The sequence below is a fragment of the Lynx rufus genome, unplaced genomic scaffold, assembly GCF_022079265.1.
Source record: "Lynx rufus isolate CCGP_SWC_20201006 ecotype Redwood Valley unplaced genomic scaffold, mLynRuf1.p SCAF_2, whole genome shotgun sequence".
Lineage (NCBI taxonomy): Eukaryota > Metazoa > Chordata > Mammalia > Carnivora > Felidae > Lynx > Lynx rufus.
Genome location: NW_025814834.1, coordinates 23,937,294 through 23,953,843, shown reverse-complemented (window position 1 = coordinate 23,953,843; position 16,550 = coordinate 23,937,294). Strand labels below are relative to the sequence as shown.

Sequence of the window (16,550 nt, the reverse complement as noted above, 5' to 3'; positions counted from 1 at the left end):
ACCTAATATTACATTTTATTTTGTCTTCAGTAATAAACTGAATTAGAATTTCTTAGATTGCTAAGTAAAGTTACAAAAAAAGGAAAGGGAAAAAATTATGTGATGGTGTTTTACTCTTTGTAGAGCAGTTTTTATATATTGCCCATTTTTTTTTTTTATAACAGAATAAATACTACGGTAATGAGTGTGTAAGCAGGAAGTTCCCTGAAAGGAAGGCTGCAGAGGAATAGGTGTTTACCAAAGTATTCTACATTCTGTGTTAGAATCAGTGGGAAAAAATGTAAGGAAACTCTGTAGTTATTTCTAGTAACATCAAATGATATATTGTGTTGAGAATCTCAAGGCATATTTATGCAACCAATATAATTCTGTCAAAAATAAAACCCTAAACTGAGAATACTCAAAACTACAAATGGCATCTGAAACAGGAAAATGGCTCTGTAGAAAATTTCTGAAAAACTTGATCAAGCATTATTAATGCTTAGCAGTTGGATGGAAAGTCCTTTAAGTTTTTCCTTACTATAATGCATCTTATTATCTTTTCAGTGATATTTCTCATAGTGCTTTCAAGTTTAATTGAGCTTAAATATACCATATGTAAGCATATAATTCATGATTTAGAAATGCAGAGAAGCAGAAGTTCACAAATTATGGAGAGAATAGAATATCACTTGGCATTTAGATGAAATGTTTTCCCTCAGTGTACTTTCAAATCCATTACCCTGTTTTATTTTAACAACATTCCTAGAATATGGGTAATTTGGCCTTTAGCATTATTCACATTTTACTGTAGAAAATGAGCTTACTACCCGCCCAAGGAGAGTAATATAGAATTTGTATTCAGACTACAACCCTATCACCTTGATGTTCTTTCCAGGAAAACTTGCTGCCTTTCATAAGTAGAAGCAGGATGGACTTCAACCAAAAGTTGGAGATGACCCTGAAAAGAAGAAATTATCTTAAAAAGAGAGATAGGTGGCTTGGCAAGTGAAGATAGTGCAGTTTCATAATCCTTTGGGTTGGTTTGGTCAGCATTTGTAATCTAACCCCTCACTGATGTTTTGGAGAAATAACATTTTCTCTTAAGGTATTTTTGTACATATTATCTGCTTTCAAAAGTATTCTTTACCATATTATATCAAAAAGAAGCTTTAAAATAATTTGAATTGCAATGGATTATGATACGAATTGCTCCTGACTCCTACCCTGCTCTTTTTCCCCTAAAATCACCATTTTTATCACTTCCAATCTGGAGGTGTATAGCATTTGACAAAATAAGGTGGCTATATTTGTAATATCTCCTCTGTCCTTAGAAATATTGCCTGTGTATGCCACAACTTCTAAATGGCTGTGTCCTGTGATTTTATACTATCTTTTATAAAGCAATGATCATTATGCCAGTTAAGATGGATGCTATTGTAAAAGAGTTCTTTCCTAGGAATTTTTGCTATAGCTCCTCTCAGTCTTTATTTCTGTAGAGGAAAAAAAAATGGCTTGTTCATTAAAAAAAAAAAATATGTTTTAACCTCAAAAATTGGTGAGGCTGAGTCCCCTGGCTGGCTCAGTGGGAAGAGCATGTGACTCTTGATGTTGGGGCCATGAGTTTGAGCCCCATGTTGAGTGAGATGACTAAAAATAAATAAATAAACCTTAAAAAAACTGGTGAGGCATAGTGTATCTTACCAATTTTTAGGAGATATGCTATAATTTGCATATAGGTATATAAGCCCCCCTAGTGAGAGTTATACTAAAATTTCAATGGCAAAACTTGTTATTTCTGTTACTAAAGCGTCAATTCATTGTTTAAGATCGAAAAATTATTGCTACTTAAGATGTTAAACAAACAAACCCTCCTTAACCAGTTACTGAGTTACTGAATTTTCCTCAATTTTTAAAGTAACCCAGGTGAGTTAAAACTAAGCTAAGCATAAAGACAACCTTACAGTTGAGTTCTAAACTGCCTTTCAAAATTATCATCCACAGCAAGATTTTAAGTACTTGAAGTGTAAGGGGTAGTGTGATACCTTATATTTTCGTCAGTCCTGCAATATCATTTATTACAATACCAGACAAAATAATAGATGTTCTACAAATGTCTGTTTTAAAAACACATGCTTGTATCATTTACCTCGTCCTTGCCTTCTTAAATGGTTTATTTTGCCAAAGCACTCTGATGGGAAGTCATTTCAGTGTTTGTCAATTAAAACATTTAAAAATTAAACACTGAGTTTCAGAGGAAAGGAAGATGCCAGAACTGGCCAATAAGAATAAGTGATAATTCTGAAATAATGAAAGGGTGCAGCAGGAACAGCAACAGTCAGTTTTACGCTTGTGAGGAAATGATGAGTGGGAAATTTGTGACACCTGACTAAAAATCAATGCTCCTGGAAGGTGATATAATAGCTTTGAGCTGGAAAAAAAAAAAAAAAAGGACAGGGGAAATCAAAGCTGACACGGTGAAACTGCACAGAAAGAAGTGGGTAGAATAATGACAATGTCAAGCAACTAATGGATCTAATGAGGCACAACGCGATGGCACTAAAGATCTCATGTCTTCTAAAACAACTAGTTAATTTAGCTGACTAATTTGCTTACTCACCTTTTCTAGTTAATCTCTAAGGAACACCATGATGGTCCTCTTCTATTATATTTTGTATCATTTCTCACAGAATCCTCAACATGATTAATATTAGAAAGGTTACCCTTGAAAAAAAAGAAGTAAATGTTAAAATAAGGCCTTTAAGTTCCTTATTAACGTGATAATCCTCTAACTCCAAAAGAATTCCCGAAGTTGCTTTTCTGTTGGAGAAAATACACAGGACAGAGAAATGAAAGTAAAATGTGCACCTGTACCTTTTCTGGCTCCAAAAGAACTAATTGAAATGTGGTAATTTGTACTCTGTTAAGAGAAGAAAGCATCTTATCTAATGTGAAAGGTCTGCATTTGTGCTATCTTCTCTTTATGTTAAATCATTCCCAGACTCCTGTTTTGGTTGGAAGGAGACTTGTCAATAGCTTCCTTTGCTTTCTTCTGTTTTGGAAATAGTGGGTGCAGGTGTAGAGGTGACTAAAAGAGAGGGCGCCTGGGTGGCTCAGTGGACTTCAGCTCAGCTCATGATCTCCTGGTTTGTGAGTTTGAGCCCCGCATCAGGCTCTGTGCTGACAGCTCAGAGCCTGGAGCCTGCTTCAGATTCTGTCTCCCTTTCTCTCCCGGCCCCTCCCCTGCTTGTGCTCTGTCTCTCTGTCTCTCAAAAAATAAATAAGCGTTAAAAAAAAAAAAAAGAAAAAAAAAAGAAAAAGAAGTGACTAAAAAAGAACACTAATTGAAAAGGATTCCAAAGACTTTTGGGCCCTGCCAAGCAAACCTTAAAATTGCAGTAGAGTTAATTGTTTTCAAGATAGCAGTCAGTGCCTTTCTCTGAAACTGATTTAACTTGGCTAGAGGATAAGCATCTCTTTTGGTGAGTTAAAGGGTCTCAAAATACAAGAGATGTTTTATCTTGGATAAGCTGATAATTTGTCCTACTTAAGCAAGTAAATGCAAATTTCCTTGTAAAATTCAGCGCTCATTAGCTCATAATTAGGGTAATAAATCTGGAATCACCAAACAGATCAGTGAAAACATCATAGTGTTAATGTGAGAGTGAGCTGATCCTGTAGGAACCAGTGGAGAGTCTGCAGAAATCTATTCAAATTCTGAATGCAACGCTACATGTAATTATCATAAATTTAACCCCCAGGAAGAAGAGGAAGGAACAAAGGCTGGAGGAGGGGGGGCGGGCCCGGGCACGAAGACACTTTAAGTCCATGTGAAAACTGAAACCTCTAAATGCATTTCTTCATATACAGAATTCTTACACTTTAGAACTATCTTTCAGTGGGTCTTTCACACAAATTTTCATACATGAACATTTTTGCAAGTAAGCTTTTATGATGCTGCTGGGGGAAACCAGTGGCCTGGAGGTACTAGCAATTAGTCAGAATTCACATAGTGAGTCAAAATATCATGTCAAGAAGAAAGCCCAGTACGGGACTCTGCAGAGCAGAAAGCCCACACTACACCCTTAGTATACAGAATTCTGGGGTGGATAGATAATTACTCTAGAGATGAGAGAACTGAAAAGTCGCAGGAAATCAAGCAATTCTGCTTTTTTTTTTTCTGTTAACATAAAAATGCTAATTCTGTGCAGCTTATTGTACGCTTATAACATACCTCTTGTTCCACTTGGTTCACAGATTGTCTGCAAATATGTCCCCCCATCCCTTAAAGCTCATATTTATTAACTGATACCAGTCTAAAACATGCTTGTACATGCTTTGTATTTTCTGTTCATTTTCTGTTTGCGTTCCACCCAACTTGTTCATTTTCCTCATCATTCAAGATTTAGAAATGGTTGATTCATGTCAGTCCCACATCATGTAGATTGACTAAAACTAACTTCAAGATTAGGGTAGACCTATCTTCTCTGTAGAACAATCTGGAATTGCCCTTAGACTCCTTTGACATGTATTTGTCTGAATCCATGGGACGCTTAACTGAATTTCTTTGTGTTCCTACTGAGACAAGTGGTATATTAGATTCTGACTCTTTCCAATCTTAGCTGAGGAAACATAATGGACTTTCCAGTGATTTATTTACTCCAAACAAGTTGCTACCACTGAACTGGAAATTCTTCTTCAATTATCCGTTTGGGTCTGATTTGGGATTAAAATGCAGAATTTTAGCCAAGATGAAACTACTAGCAATTTAGAAAACTAGAAATACATGTCCTGTCTTTGAAAAGAGAACACATGGGGCGCCTGGGTGGCGCAGTCGGTTAAGCGTCCGACTTCAGCCAGGTCACGATCTCGCGGTCCGTGAGTTCGAGCCCCGCATCAGGCTCTGGGCTGATGGCTCAGAGCCTGGAGCCTGTTTCCGATTCTGTGTCTCCCTCTCTCTCTGCCCCTCCCCCGTTCATGCTCCGTCTCTCTCTGTCCCAAAAATAAATAAACGTTGAAAAAAAAAAATTAAAAAAAAAAAAAAAAAGAAAAGAGAACACAAAATGCCAAATAAGCAAATATGACATCTATTTCTATTTGTCCCTAGAAAGTAAGCTTCTGGAGAAAAGACCACAGTGGAATCGTAGTGTATGCTAGTGCATGAACAGGAAGATAGTCATCATGTAACATTAGCTAAAAGACCAAATGTGCATGATGGGCGCAGATATATTTTTATTTTGGATTTAACTCCTTAAAGGTCGCCGTTCTTCTGGCTGCAATTTAAAATACTTAGAACACAAATAAATGAGAACTAAATCCAGCCTCTTTAATGAATTGTTTTGGAATTTGAATTCTCTCCTCCAGTGCCTACATTTAATAAAATCAACTTAAGTGTTTCTTTGCTCCTTTCCCCTTTCTTTATTAAAGATGTGATTGGGGTGCCTGGGTGCAGTTAAGTGTCCGACTTCAGCTCAGGTCATGAGCTTACAGTACGTGGGTTTGAGTCCCGCATCAGGCTCTGTGCTGACAGTTCAGAGCCTGGAGCCTGCTTCAGATCGTCTGCCCCTCCCCCCCACTCATGCTCACACGCTCGGTCTCTCTCAAAAAAAAAAAAAAAAAAAAAAAAAAAAAAACCTTAAAAAAGTGACTACTATCCTTGTGTGAACATTTAGCACGAATTTACATTTCACCAATGCATTCGTACCTTGCTTCTTGGCCTTTTAGCAAAGTCAAAACTTGTTGCCAAATGCTCGTGCACCACCTAGAAGCCTCCCAGACAAACTATTGAATGACTCAGTTTTTCACACTGGCAGAAATACCCTGCCATTTTCCAAAATACAACTGCAAGCAGCATTTCTCCCTGCAGGACCACAGGCATCATCCGGTGTTAAAGAGCTTATGCCCAGACTTAGGTTTAACTAAACTGGAGGTGGGGGAGGAGGGCAAAAATATTTGTTTCAGAACTAATACAATGTAAAACGAATACAACTAATACAATGTAAAAGAACTGCCTTTAAATACTAAAGGCTAAGCCATACACCTAGAAGTATAAAGGTGATGGAAATAGTTTAGAATTTTTGTAGGTTGCTTGCTTGTGTTGCCAGGTTATGTTGTCAACATTGTTGCTAGGACAAAATGAGGGGCTGAATCCCCGAATTAGACCTCCTATCCCCCAAATACTCACCCCCATCTCAAGTTTTCTTTCCGATAGACTATTTTCCTATGATTTATTGTGTATCATAAGAGACAGCATATTGGGACCTTTTTCTAAATTTAGATGCTTCATATTTATTGTGGGGAACTTGGACAATGCAGTGAAGAATAATCCCTAGGCTTCTTGCAGATTTAATCAGTGGTTCCTTTTGTTATTTAAGACTGAAAATACTAAATGCATTGAATCTTTTTAGTTCAGTAAACAAAAACAACTAAGTACACAAAATTTGTCTTTAGATCTCATCCTCAATTCTATCCTCTTCTGGGATCTCAACTAAAAAACTTTCTGTCCCTCCCTCTCTCCTTTATACTTTTCTGTGAGCTGTGCTACTATTCCTGTGCTACTTTCTTCAGGGGGTTTGCAATTAAACACATCCTTCTGACCCGGGAATGTAAAGCTTTGTGCCTGTGACATTTCGGTTATTAATACTATGTTTTTCTTAAGAGACAGGCTCTGAAAGTAAACTTCATTAAATTTGTGATGGAGGAAGTGGTAGGAATTTTGTGCTCATCACCATGCTCTTTTTTTTGCACTGCGGATAGTCAAGAGGCTGCTCCAATGGCAGCTGCAGCACACTCTTTTCCAGGAGGTTGTAGATAATAATGGGACTTAGAGGTGGTTTGATATTCTTCTAGTCAAAATTGAGACCGAGAACTCCTGGTGAATAAGCAGGGTTTTCTTCTGCTGCTAAATCATGGCTTCCCTCTCTTCTTTTCTTGTCATGGTGCCCAGTGTCCTTCAGATACAAAAACAGTTGGGAACATGTGGAATATGCATGTGTCCTACAAGCATAGGTCATGAGTTTCTCAAGAGAGAATGATTTTCTTTTTCATTTAGACCAATTCAGGAAAAATTTATAAGCCATTTAAAAAAATTCAACATTCAGTATAGCTTCATTTGGTCTTTTGTGAGAAGTATACTCACTCCACTTAGATTACCCACTTAATGTCAGTAGAAAAAACTAGAGCCACTTATTAATTACTTAACATGTTGAGATTTTTCATAATACAGGACAATTTTCTAACTGCATCCTGAAAATAGGTCCTCTATTACATGGAAAAGTCAGGAAGATTATAAAACTGAGTTAGGAGTTGCTCATCATTGATGTGGAATCTGATCTTTAAGTCATTCACAACAATTAATGTCACAATTTCTATGAAGGGGGAATTAATTCCTTTGGAAGTGAGGACAGAGAGTTTCAAACTTGAGTCATGTGAGAAGAGTAGGAATTGAGGATGTGAATCCAATACTTAATTTTTAACATGAAGGCAAATGTCAAGATTATCTAATTCAGCCTCTCAGATTTTATAGACAAAGAACCAGCTCAGTTACATAACTTTTCAAGGCATTTCGTGGCAAAAGCTGGGGAGTCAGATGACTTCAGTTTGATTACCAGCTCCAGCATTTTCCAGTTGTGGGGCATGAAGCACGTTACTTTAGCTCTCTTTGCCATAGTTTTCTGTCTACAGAATTGGGATGATTTTGTAGTACTACCTCATAAAGTTATCACAAGGAATAAATGAATCTACTCATATGTTTAAACCTTTCAAACCCATACATGTAACTGATACGCACTCAATAAAGGATAACTTCTTCAACTCTCCTTCAGTGTGAGGCATTTTCATTTTTCCTCATGACTTTTAGACTAATTTAAAGAATATTGAGATATCTCCCATTTATACAACATTGCAGAAAGAAATAGCATCCCTATGAAGTTTAGAATTAAAATATGTTTTAGTTCTTGTTAGAAGTTTAAGTGGTCTTTAGCATGAACTTAGGCCAGACTTGAAAACCTGTAGTAACTCAACATGTTGAACAAGCATTTCAGGCCTGGCTAAGCCTTGAGGAATGGGAAAAAAGGAAGTGGAAAGCCTCCCCCATTCAGAGATAGTACTTCCCCATGCTACTCATAACTCAGATCTGCACTTTGAAGAGGAGAGGGATAAAAAGATAAGAAAAGTAAGACTTTTCTTGCAACTCTGCCTTTTTTTAGAATTTCTCTTTTTGTGAATATCTTCGTTTCTCTTTCTAGCTCTCTGCCTATCAGTCAAGGCCAAAATCTTCATGAAAATTTCCCAAGGTCCCCAGCCCACAGTCACCTCTTAGTTTCATGAAGTTCTGGCATTTGTTGTTGTTCCATTCGTTTGGATATTAATTCCAAGCTACACTCTGAGAGCTCTTCTGCTGCTTTAATAATTGTGTTCTTACTTTTCCTGTGCTAATGTTTTGTTTCCCAACTAGGTTGTAAGGAACTTGAAGTTTCTGGAAGGTAGCTTTGTCTTTTTCAATTGGTTGACCAAGGAAAGAAAAGGAAAGGTAATACAAAAAAAGAAAAGTAAACACTGTAACTCAGAGGAATTTGCCAGAACAACTCAAATACCAGCTTTGCTCCATAAGCCCCACCCCAAAACTAAGCAGGACTGAAATGGCCAAAGCAAAGCCATAACAAAGCTCAGTAAATATTTAGCTTGTCTTAGACTACCGCAATAGATTCCTAACTAATCTTCTTGCCTCCAATCTCCCCTGTCCAATCTGTTCTCCACACAACTCCTCAAATGATCTTATGCTGGGCACCCAATAATCAGTTGTTTAACAGAATTCACTAAGCATATGTTTTGTCCAAGGAAAAAGTTACCTCAGTGATCCAAACAATTATATCAATCTTAGGCTGTAAGGGAAAAGGGAAAACTTTGTCAATTTAAAAAGTATAAGAACCTCAACTTAGAAAACAAGGTTTTAGCACAATGTATGCATTGTTTCTAAATTCATAAAGATGACTGCTAACTAGAGCTTGCTGCTTGTTCTTTGCTCTTTCAGCAACCATGGCAAAATAATTTTTCATTACATGACTCTGTATACAGTATTCAGTTTGATCATTAATTGTCTTAGTGGAATAATACTGAGGTTAGAAACTGTAATTTAGGAAATAGTCTACATTACATAGATTCATTTAATCCATCAACAAGTAGATATTCAGTACCTACTATATTCCACATGCCAAGACTGATAAAATACAACAGAAGTTAAGTCAAATACTGGGTTGTTATGAGAATCTTGTTTTGTGTTAGGCACGACAAAATTAATGCTTACAGGTAAAATCCTACCTTTTGAATCAGTCAGAGTCCAAACAGGAAACAGCACATTCAAATTAGGAAAGTTTGAGAACAGCATGTTGTCCCTTTTATGAACTGGGTGGAAGGAAACGATGGGCAGTGTGGTACACCAGTGTGAGAGCAGGGCCTGCACAAGCTTTAGGCTTGCAGAGGCAGTGGAGAACGAGGAGTTATCGGAATTTGGAGGCAGAAAAGTTGCTTGTGAAGAAGCAGCTGGACAGAGCTGAAATCTTTGAAATCCATGGGACTGGGGCCTTGAGAGATCCAAAGCCCCTCACTCTCCAGCACTCCCTCTTATGCTTGCGCAAAAGTCAGATGAAGGGCCTAATTTACTGGCATACACACACTTCAGCCACCCAGGCCACAGAGCCGCAGAGGATGGAGCATAAATGCAGAGGCGATGCTATTCAGCACCTCTTTAAAATTTTATCATTGGCATCTATGCCACTCTGTGTATGTTGGTTGAGCAGTGCAAACTCTTGATGGATGATTGATTTACATTGCATTTTGAAAACGGACTATTATATTCTAAGGTTCCTAAGGCAAGGTGTCAGAGAAGCTGTCAATCACGTTTATAGAAAATAGGAAATTAACAAAGAAGAAAAAGATCGATTTGAACTTGACTTGGCTATGCAAAACGTCTAGTAATTTCAGCCATATATATTAATTGCTTACCATTTATGCCTAATTACCATGTAGCACAATAATGTGTATCATTAAACATGTGTCAAAGTCACTTTACTTACTTTGCAATGTTAACTTTAAACAATTAGCTCAGCTCAAGTTTGGACAGTTTTTGTAGGTTTTGACTCATGTAGATGTTCTTTCTTTTAACTCAAATAAAATATTTGCCTCAATGATATTCTGCCTGATCATGTGATTTCCAGAGACTGAGAAAAACTGAAAAAAAAAATGTGGCATATCTTCTAGCAGTAATATGACTTAATTTAATAGTACTTAGAGCCAAACCAAAGCCCAGGATTGGGTTATCAACTAATTCCAGCCATGATATAAAGCAGGGAAAAGCTCCTGCCAGACCCTTTATAGCTCTTAAGTCATAGGACTCAGTATGCAGTGAACTGGCATCAGCAGGATCAGATGGGCAAGGGGTGTGCTAATTTTAGCAAATGTATCCTGATCACTAAGACCATATTCCATTTTTGTGCTTGAACTAATTTTTGATTGTACCTTAAAACTGGAGACAAGCTGACTTGCCCTCAAACACCAACGGTTAAGGTTACCATGATGTGTTAATACCACATATTTGCATTTCCAGTAAAGATTGATTACTGAGTGTATGCATTCATTCTAAGCACTTATCAAACAAAAATTTCTTTTTTATTCTTTTATTTATTTTTGAGACAGAGCATGAGTTGGGGAGGGGCAGAGAGAGGGGGAGACACAGAATCTGAAGCAGGCTCCAGGCTCTGAGCAGTCAGCACAGAGCCCCACGCGGGGCTCGAACTCACAGACTGTGAGATCATGACCTGAGCTGAAGTCGGACGCCCAAATGACTGAGCCACCCAGGCGCCCCCCGCCCCCCGCAAAAAAAAATTATTTTGCCTCGATAAACAGAGAATACGTATAGTCCACAAATTCTAGATATTTTACATTGCCAGACAGAGAATGCCTGAAATACATTACAAGTTGTTCTAAAAAGACACAGTTTAATTCTATCAAAAAGCCATATTCAGCAGTGAGACTGACCCTGTAATTAGAATAGGCTCAAGATACTATGTGTTACTCATTTAAAGAATTAATTTGCTTTAAAGAGGTGTTCCTTTCATCACAGTGAATACTTTGCTTCACTTCTGGATAAGGATCTATACTCAGAAATTCAACAGTTTGAGCATCTGCTGAAACATGGGCCATATTTCATGGACTCACAAAATATCAAGATCTTCAGGGATTGTCTCCTCCATGGGGATTAATTTTCTAGGGTCTCATGAGACCTCTCAAAGTTACCATCTCCTCATTGCAGGCCTTCACTTGTGGTAAGAGGGAGAGAATGGTTGCATTAAGTCCCAGTATGTACCAAGAGAAGCAACATGGTGGATGTGGAGAAAGACCAGTTGTTTGCATTTTGACTTCATCCTTGCATGCTGTTGTGTTATTTGACCTTTAGACAGTCTGCCTGCTGTACAGTGAAGACTGCTAAATTAATCACTTAAATGCCAACAGGCATTAACTGACCATAGTAAACAAATGATGCAAATAAGACAGCTGAGGGTATTTTTTATGAGTTGAGAACACTTACTATATAATAATGTAGGGAACATAGCTGCCCTATATTGTTTGCCTATTTTCTACTATATGTTTAAATCCATCAGGTTATTATTTGAACAAGCATGTGAACTAAACCATATACCCACTATATACATGAAGTAACAGACACTAAATAGAAGCAGAAACATTTATCCCACGTATCGTTGCATATATAGGAGGAAGAGCCTGGGATTGAGACCAAGTCTGTCTAGTTCTAAACCTCATATCCTTTCTACTTTTCTGTAAACCTTGGCAATGTGTTTCAGCATTCCAGTTACAGTTGGGTTTTTTTCTCCATGGAGATTTCCCCATTATCTTGTACACACAAACCCACAGCTTACTCCTGACTCTTCTTCTGACCTTTGTTCCTTCTTAAACATCTGACTCAGAGTAATCTTTCTGAAGCAAGACACTGAGATGAATGAAGCAGAAGTACTATTATGTCATTTGGGACAACGACTTATGGGCTGTGGTCAGCAGATTACAGCCTGGAAAGGTCACAATTTGGGGGTCAGAGGTGATGATTAATATGATGTCTTCTTTTATCAAGAGTTTTAAGAAATGTCAGAATGTCTAGTTATCCAGGTTTTCTAAGAAATCTGACAAAAGAATTCTTTTTCTCAGAGTTTGAAATAATCCACTTAGGTGCTCTGTAGCCCATGGTTTGGGGAGACTGTCAGGAATGAACAATTACAGATGTCTCCTTCTCCAAGGCTCATTCTGGCACCTGAGCCTTAGATCCCATCACTTCCAAATTCCTCAAGAAACTTGTTTCTACATGTTTTACCTTCATCTCTAGAGTCTTCAGTTTCTTCTTCATTTCTTTTCTTTTTTTTTTTTTTTTTGCCTCAAACTTCACTAGAAAAACTTTTAGTTTGTTCTGCTGTCCCCTCTAGCTACCATCTTATTTTTCTCATTCTCATTGCCAAGCTTTTGAAACAAGTGGATTCTATGTGCTGCCTCACCTTTGTTTCACACAGTCTCCCTGTGGCTTCTGACATTCTGGCTGCCCCACTACCCTTTCACAGAGGCTTAGTGGTTTTCTGTTTGCCAGACACATTGGACAGGCTTTCTTCTGGCTATCTCAGTGCCATATTAACTGCTCCCTCCTTGAAACACTGGCTTCATGCTTAGGCTCTCCCTACAACTTTCAGTAGCTTCCTTTTCTTTTTTTTCTTTTGTATTTTTATTTTTTTCTTCTGTTTTAAGGCTTCTATGTAATGATGACTTAATGAGCTTATTCATCTTCCTTAGCTTTATTGAGAGGTAATTGACATACAATAAACAGAACATATTTAAAGTGTACAGCTTGATGTTTTGATATTCTTAAACACCCATGAAACAATCACTACAATCAAGATAGGAAACCATCAGCCCAACCACTTCTTCATGACCCTTTGGAATCATTCTCTCCTCCCTCTCTAACCGCCCCCATGCCCTGCCCAACTTCATCCCCAAGCAATCACTAATCTGGTTTCTGCCCCAGCAGATTAGTTTTCATTTTCTAAAATTTTTATAAAGAGAATGATACACCATTCTTTTTTGGGCTGGCGTTTTTCAGTCTTCATAATGACTTTGAATTGCTGTTGCGTGTATCAGTAGTTCATTCCTTGTTGTCAAGTTTAAATTTGTTGTATAAATACACTCGAATTTATCTACTCATTTCAATTCTATCTAGTTTTTGGTAGACATTTGAATTATTTCTGATTTTTGGTTATTACACATAAAGCTTTTATGAACATTTATGTACAGCTTTTCTTCTCAATATATGCTTTCATTTCTATGGGATAAACCTCTTAGAGTGGGATGCAAAAATCACAGGATAGTATATTTAGCTTTTTAAAAAACTGGTAAACTGATCTCCAGAGAGCTGTATACCTTACATTCCCACCTGTAGTATATGAGAGTGTTAGCTCTTCCAAATCCTCCCTAACACTTGGTATGCTCTATATTTTAATTTTAGTTATTCTAATAGATGTGTAATAGTATCTCATTGTGGCTTTAATTTGTATTTATCAAATACCTAATGATAGTGAACATTTTTGTCATGTGTTTGCAATCAGTATATTTTTTTTGGCGAAGTGTCTTTTCCATCCTTCTGCCATTTTTTTTTTAATTTTGATTGTTTTATGTTGAGTTTGAGATTCTTTACATATTCTGGATACAGATTCCTTAGTAGATATTTTCAGGTTTTCAAATATGTTTCACCCAGTCTGTGGCTTTCTTTTTAATAGTTTCAAATAGTTTTAAATTTTGACAAAATCCAATTGATCAATTTTTTTTAATATTTTTGTCATATCTAAGAAATCTGCCTTGCCTAAGGTCACAAAAATTTTACATTTTATTTTAAAAGTTTTAGTTTTAAGTCTTACATTAAGGCTTGTGATCCATTTTTAAGTAATTATTATATATAATATGAAATATTAATCAATTTTCATTTTATGGCATTTGGGGGTCCAGTAGTTCTAGCACCATTTGTCAAAAAGACTATCCTTCCACCACTGAATTGCCCTCGAAGCTGTGTCAAAAGTCACTTGTCCGTATGTGTTTGGGTTTCTTTAATTCATTCCACTGGGTTATTTGTCTATTATTATACCAACATCTTTATGTCTTCATTACTGTAGCTTTCTAATAAGTCTTGAAATCAGGTAGTGTTAGCCCTCCAACTTTGTTGTTCTTCCCCTTCCTTTTTAAATTCCCTACTGTGCCTATTCCTGTAGGTAACGCTATTGACATGAGCTTTTCTCTCCAAGCATGACTGGACTTAGTGAATTCTGGAAACATTCTCATGATTTTCATAGACCCTTTTTTGCTAAAGCCTCTTCATAAAAAAGCAGAACCACTAGCCCCAGCTTCTCCTTTGAGTTCCAGGCCTGCAGTTCTGCCAATAAATGGACAAGTATATTTGGAAATCCCATTTCTTCAAGCTCTGAACTTTCTGCACTTCTCTGACATTCCCTACTTCCCTTCCCTTCCCTTCCCAGCTTCAATATGTCCCTCCCACCATTCTTCTCTCTGTTGCTCAGATCTTCATCTTTGACTTAGCTCTGTCTTACTTTCCCTTCTCCAATGAATCACTATACCCTAGCCATTTTTTTTTCATTCAAAATGCCTCTTATGTATGTTTTCTCTTCTCTATTCTCATTGTTAGTTCATATGCTCATTTTCTCATGCCCACACTTGGCTGACTGAAAGCCCAACTGACTATCCCATTTCCAGACTCTTGCTGCCCAAACTATTTTCTCATATTTATGTTTCTCTTTCTTTTATATGTTTATTTATTTTGAGAGAGAGAGAGCAGGGGAGGGACAGAGGAAGAGGGAGATAGAGGATCTGAAGTAGGCTCTGTGCTGACAGCACAGAGCCAGATGCAGGGCTTGAACTCATGAAGTGAACCACAAGATCATGACCTGAGCTGAAGTCAGATGCTTAACTGATTGAGCTATCCAGGTGCCCCATTGGATTTATATTTCTAAAGCAAATTTACTCCCAATCACACCCTGTCCAGAAGTTTTCCTTTCTAGCTTTGTTTCCCTCTAACTCTCTTCTAACTTGCTCCAGATAGCTACTTTTTGAACTCTTATTATACTCATGAAACTGATTAGTTTTCTCAGAAAGTGTTTTCTCAGTAGTAGGGGATTTTAAGTAACATTTATTTAAAGACTTTGTAGAAAGGCTGTGATATCCAGGACTATCACAGGCTTTGTTTCCCAGCCCTACTACTCTATTTAAGCTGTACTTTTAGAGTTTTCAGTGAACTCAAAGACACCCAGTCATCTGACATGAATAATTCTATTTTATTTAAACTTGTCCCTTGTTAGAGCACCTGGGTGGCTCAGCTGGTTAAGTGTCTGACTCTTGATTTTAGCTCAGGTCATGATCTCATGGGTTCGTGGGTTTGAGCCCTGTGTCAAGATCTGTGCTGACAATGCAGAGCCTGCTTGGGATTCTGTCTCTCTCCGTCTCTCTCTGCTCCTCCCCTGCTCGTTCTCTCTCTTTCTCTGAAACAAACTTCAAATAAATAAACTTTAAACAAACAAACTTGTCCTTTGTCCTATAGCCATACAAGAATATACATCCTATAATAAAAAACACAATAAAAAATAAGATCTAATGAAAATTCTCTGAAGTCTCTAAGACAAGTAGACCAGTTGGACTAGTGTTTTGTAGTGAAGAGGACAAATTCCTGTGACTATAGGTAACTAAAGGAGAATTTGCAGAAATGACAGGTTAATAAAGTTCCCCTTTCTTCAATGAAGACTTCAATAAATGTAGTTAAGTTCAACTTCAGTAAATGCCCAATTACTCTTTAGATTTCCCAGCCCTAATTGAAAGTCATGGGAAAGTAACATTTATCATAACCAAAACAAACTTTAGAAGTTTCCTTCCTTATGATATTTTGTAGAAGAGATAACACATAGAACATTTTCTAATAAGTTTGATTCTCCTGTAAAGGAAAATATTATTTGAAGATCAATTATTTTGAAAATAAAAGAAATCTTAGAGCCTTGTTTGTGGATACAGAGAGACATGAACCAGGAAATGTATCTTCTGCTGGTTTTCAAGACTGTGGTATCTTGAATAGAATTATTAATATTATGAAAGTACCATAGTTTGGGAAAATATCAATGTTGATTACTCTGGCATAAAATTCTCTAGAGGCAGGTATTTATCTGTTTCCAATTAGCACCTAACAAAACACCTTATACATAGTAATAAGCATTACAATATGTATTTAAAAATTGAGTTCAGTGATACAATTTCCCCAATAGTAATAATACCAACATAGTTAAACAACCCACTTCAAAGGATTAAATAGATTCCTAATTGGCAGGAATAAAATGAAAAATGAAAAGACACAGTATAATTCAGATTTAATCTTCTAAAAGCTAAGAAAATAAAATGGACAACCTGAATCAGAGCAGGGCACCTAATGATACAATTTTCTGATGGATTATGTAGGTTTATTTTTAAAGGCT

General features: G+C 37.0%; 1 long non-coding RNA gene across 1 annotated transcript in view; it reads right to left on the bottom strand.

Moving 5' to 3' along the window:
* Positions 1–440: 440 nt before the first annotated feature.
* LOC124515538 (uncharacterized) overlaps positions 441–16,550 on the bottom strand; it is a 31,302-nt gene continuing 15,192 nt past the window's right edge. Inside the window, exons 2-3 of the long non-coding RNA XR_006962836.1 lie at positions 2,600–2,703; positions 441–940 (exon numbers count right to left, since the gene is read on the bottom strand). This is a non-coding gene — a long non-coding RNA (uncharacterized LOC124515538). The remainder of the gene's footprint in view (positions 941–2,599; positions 2,704–16,550) is intronic.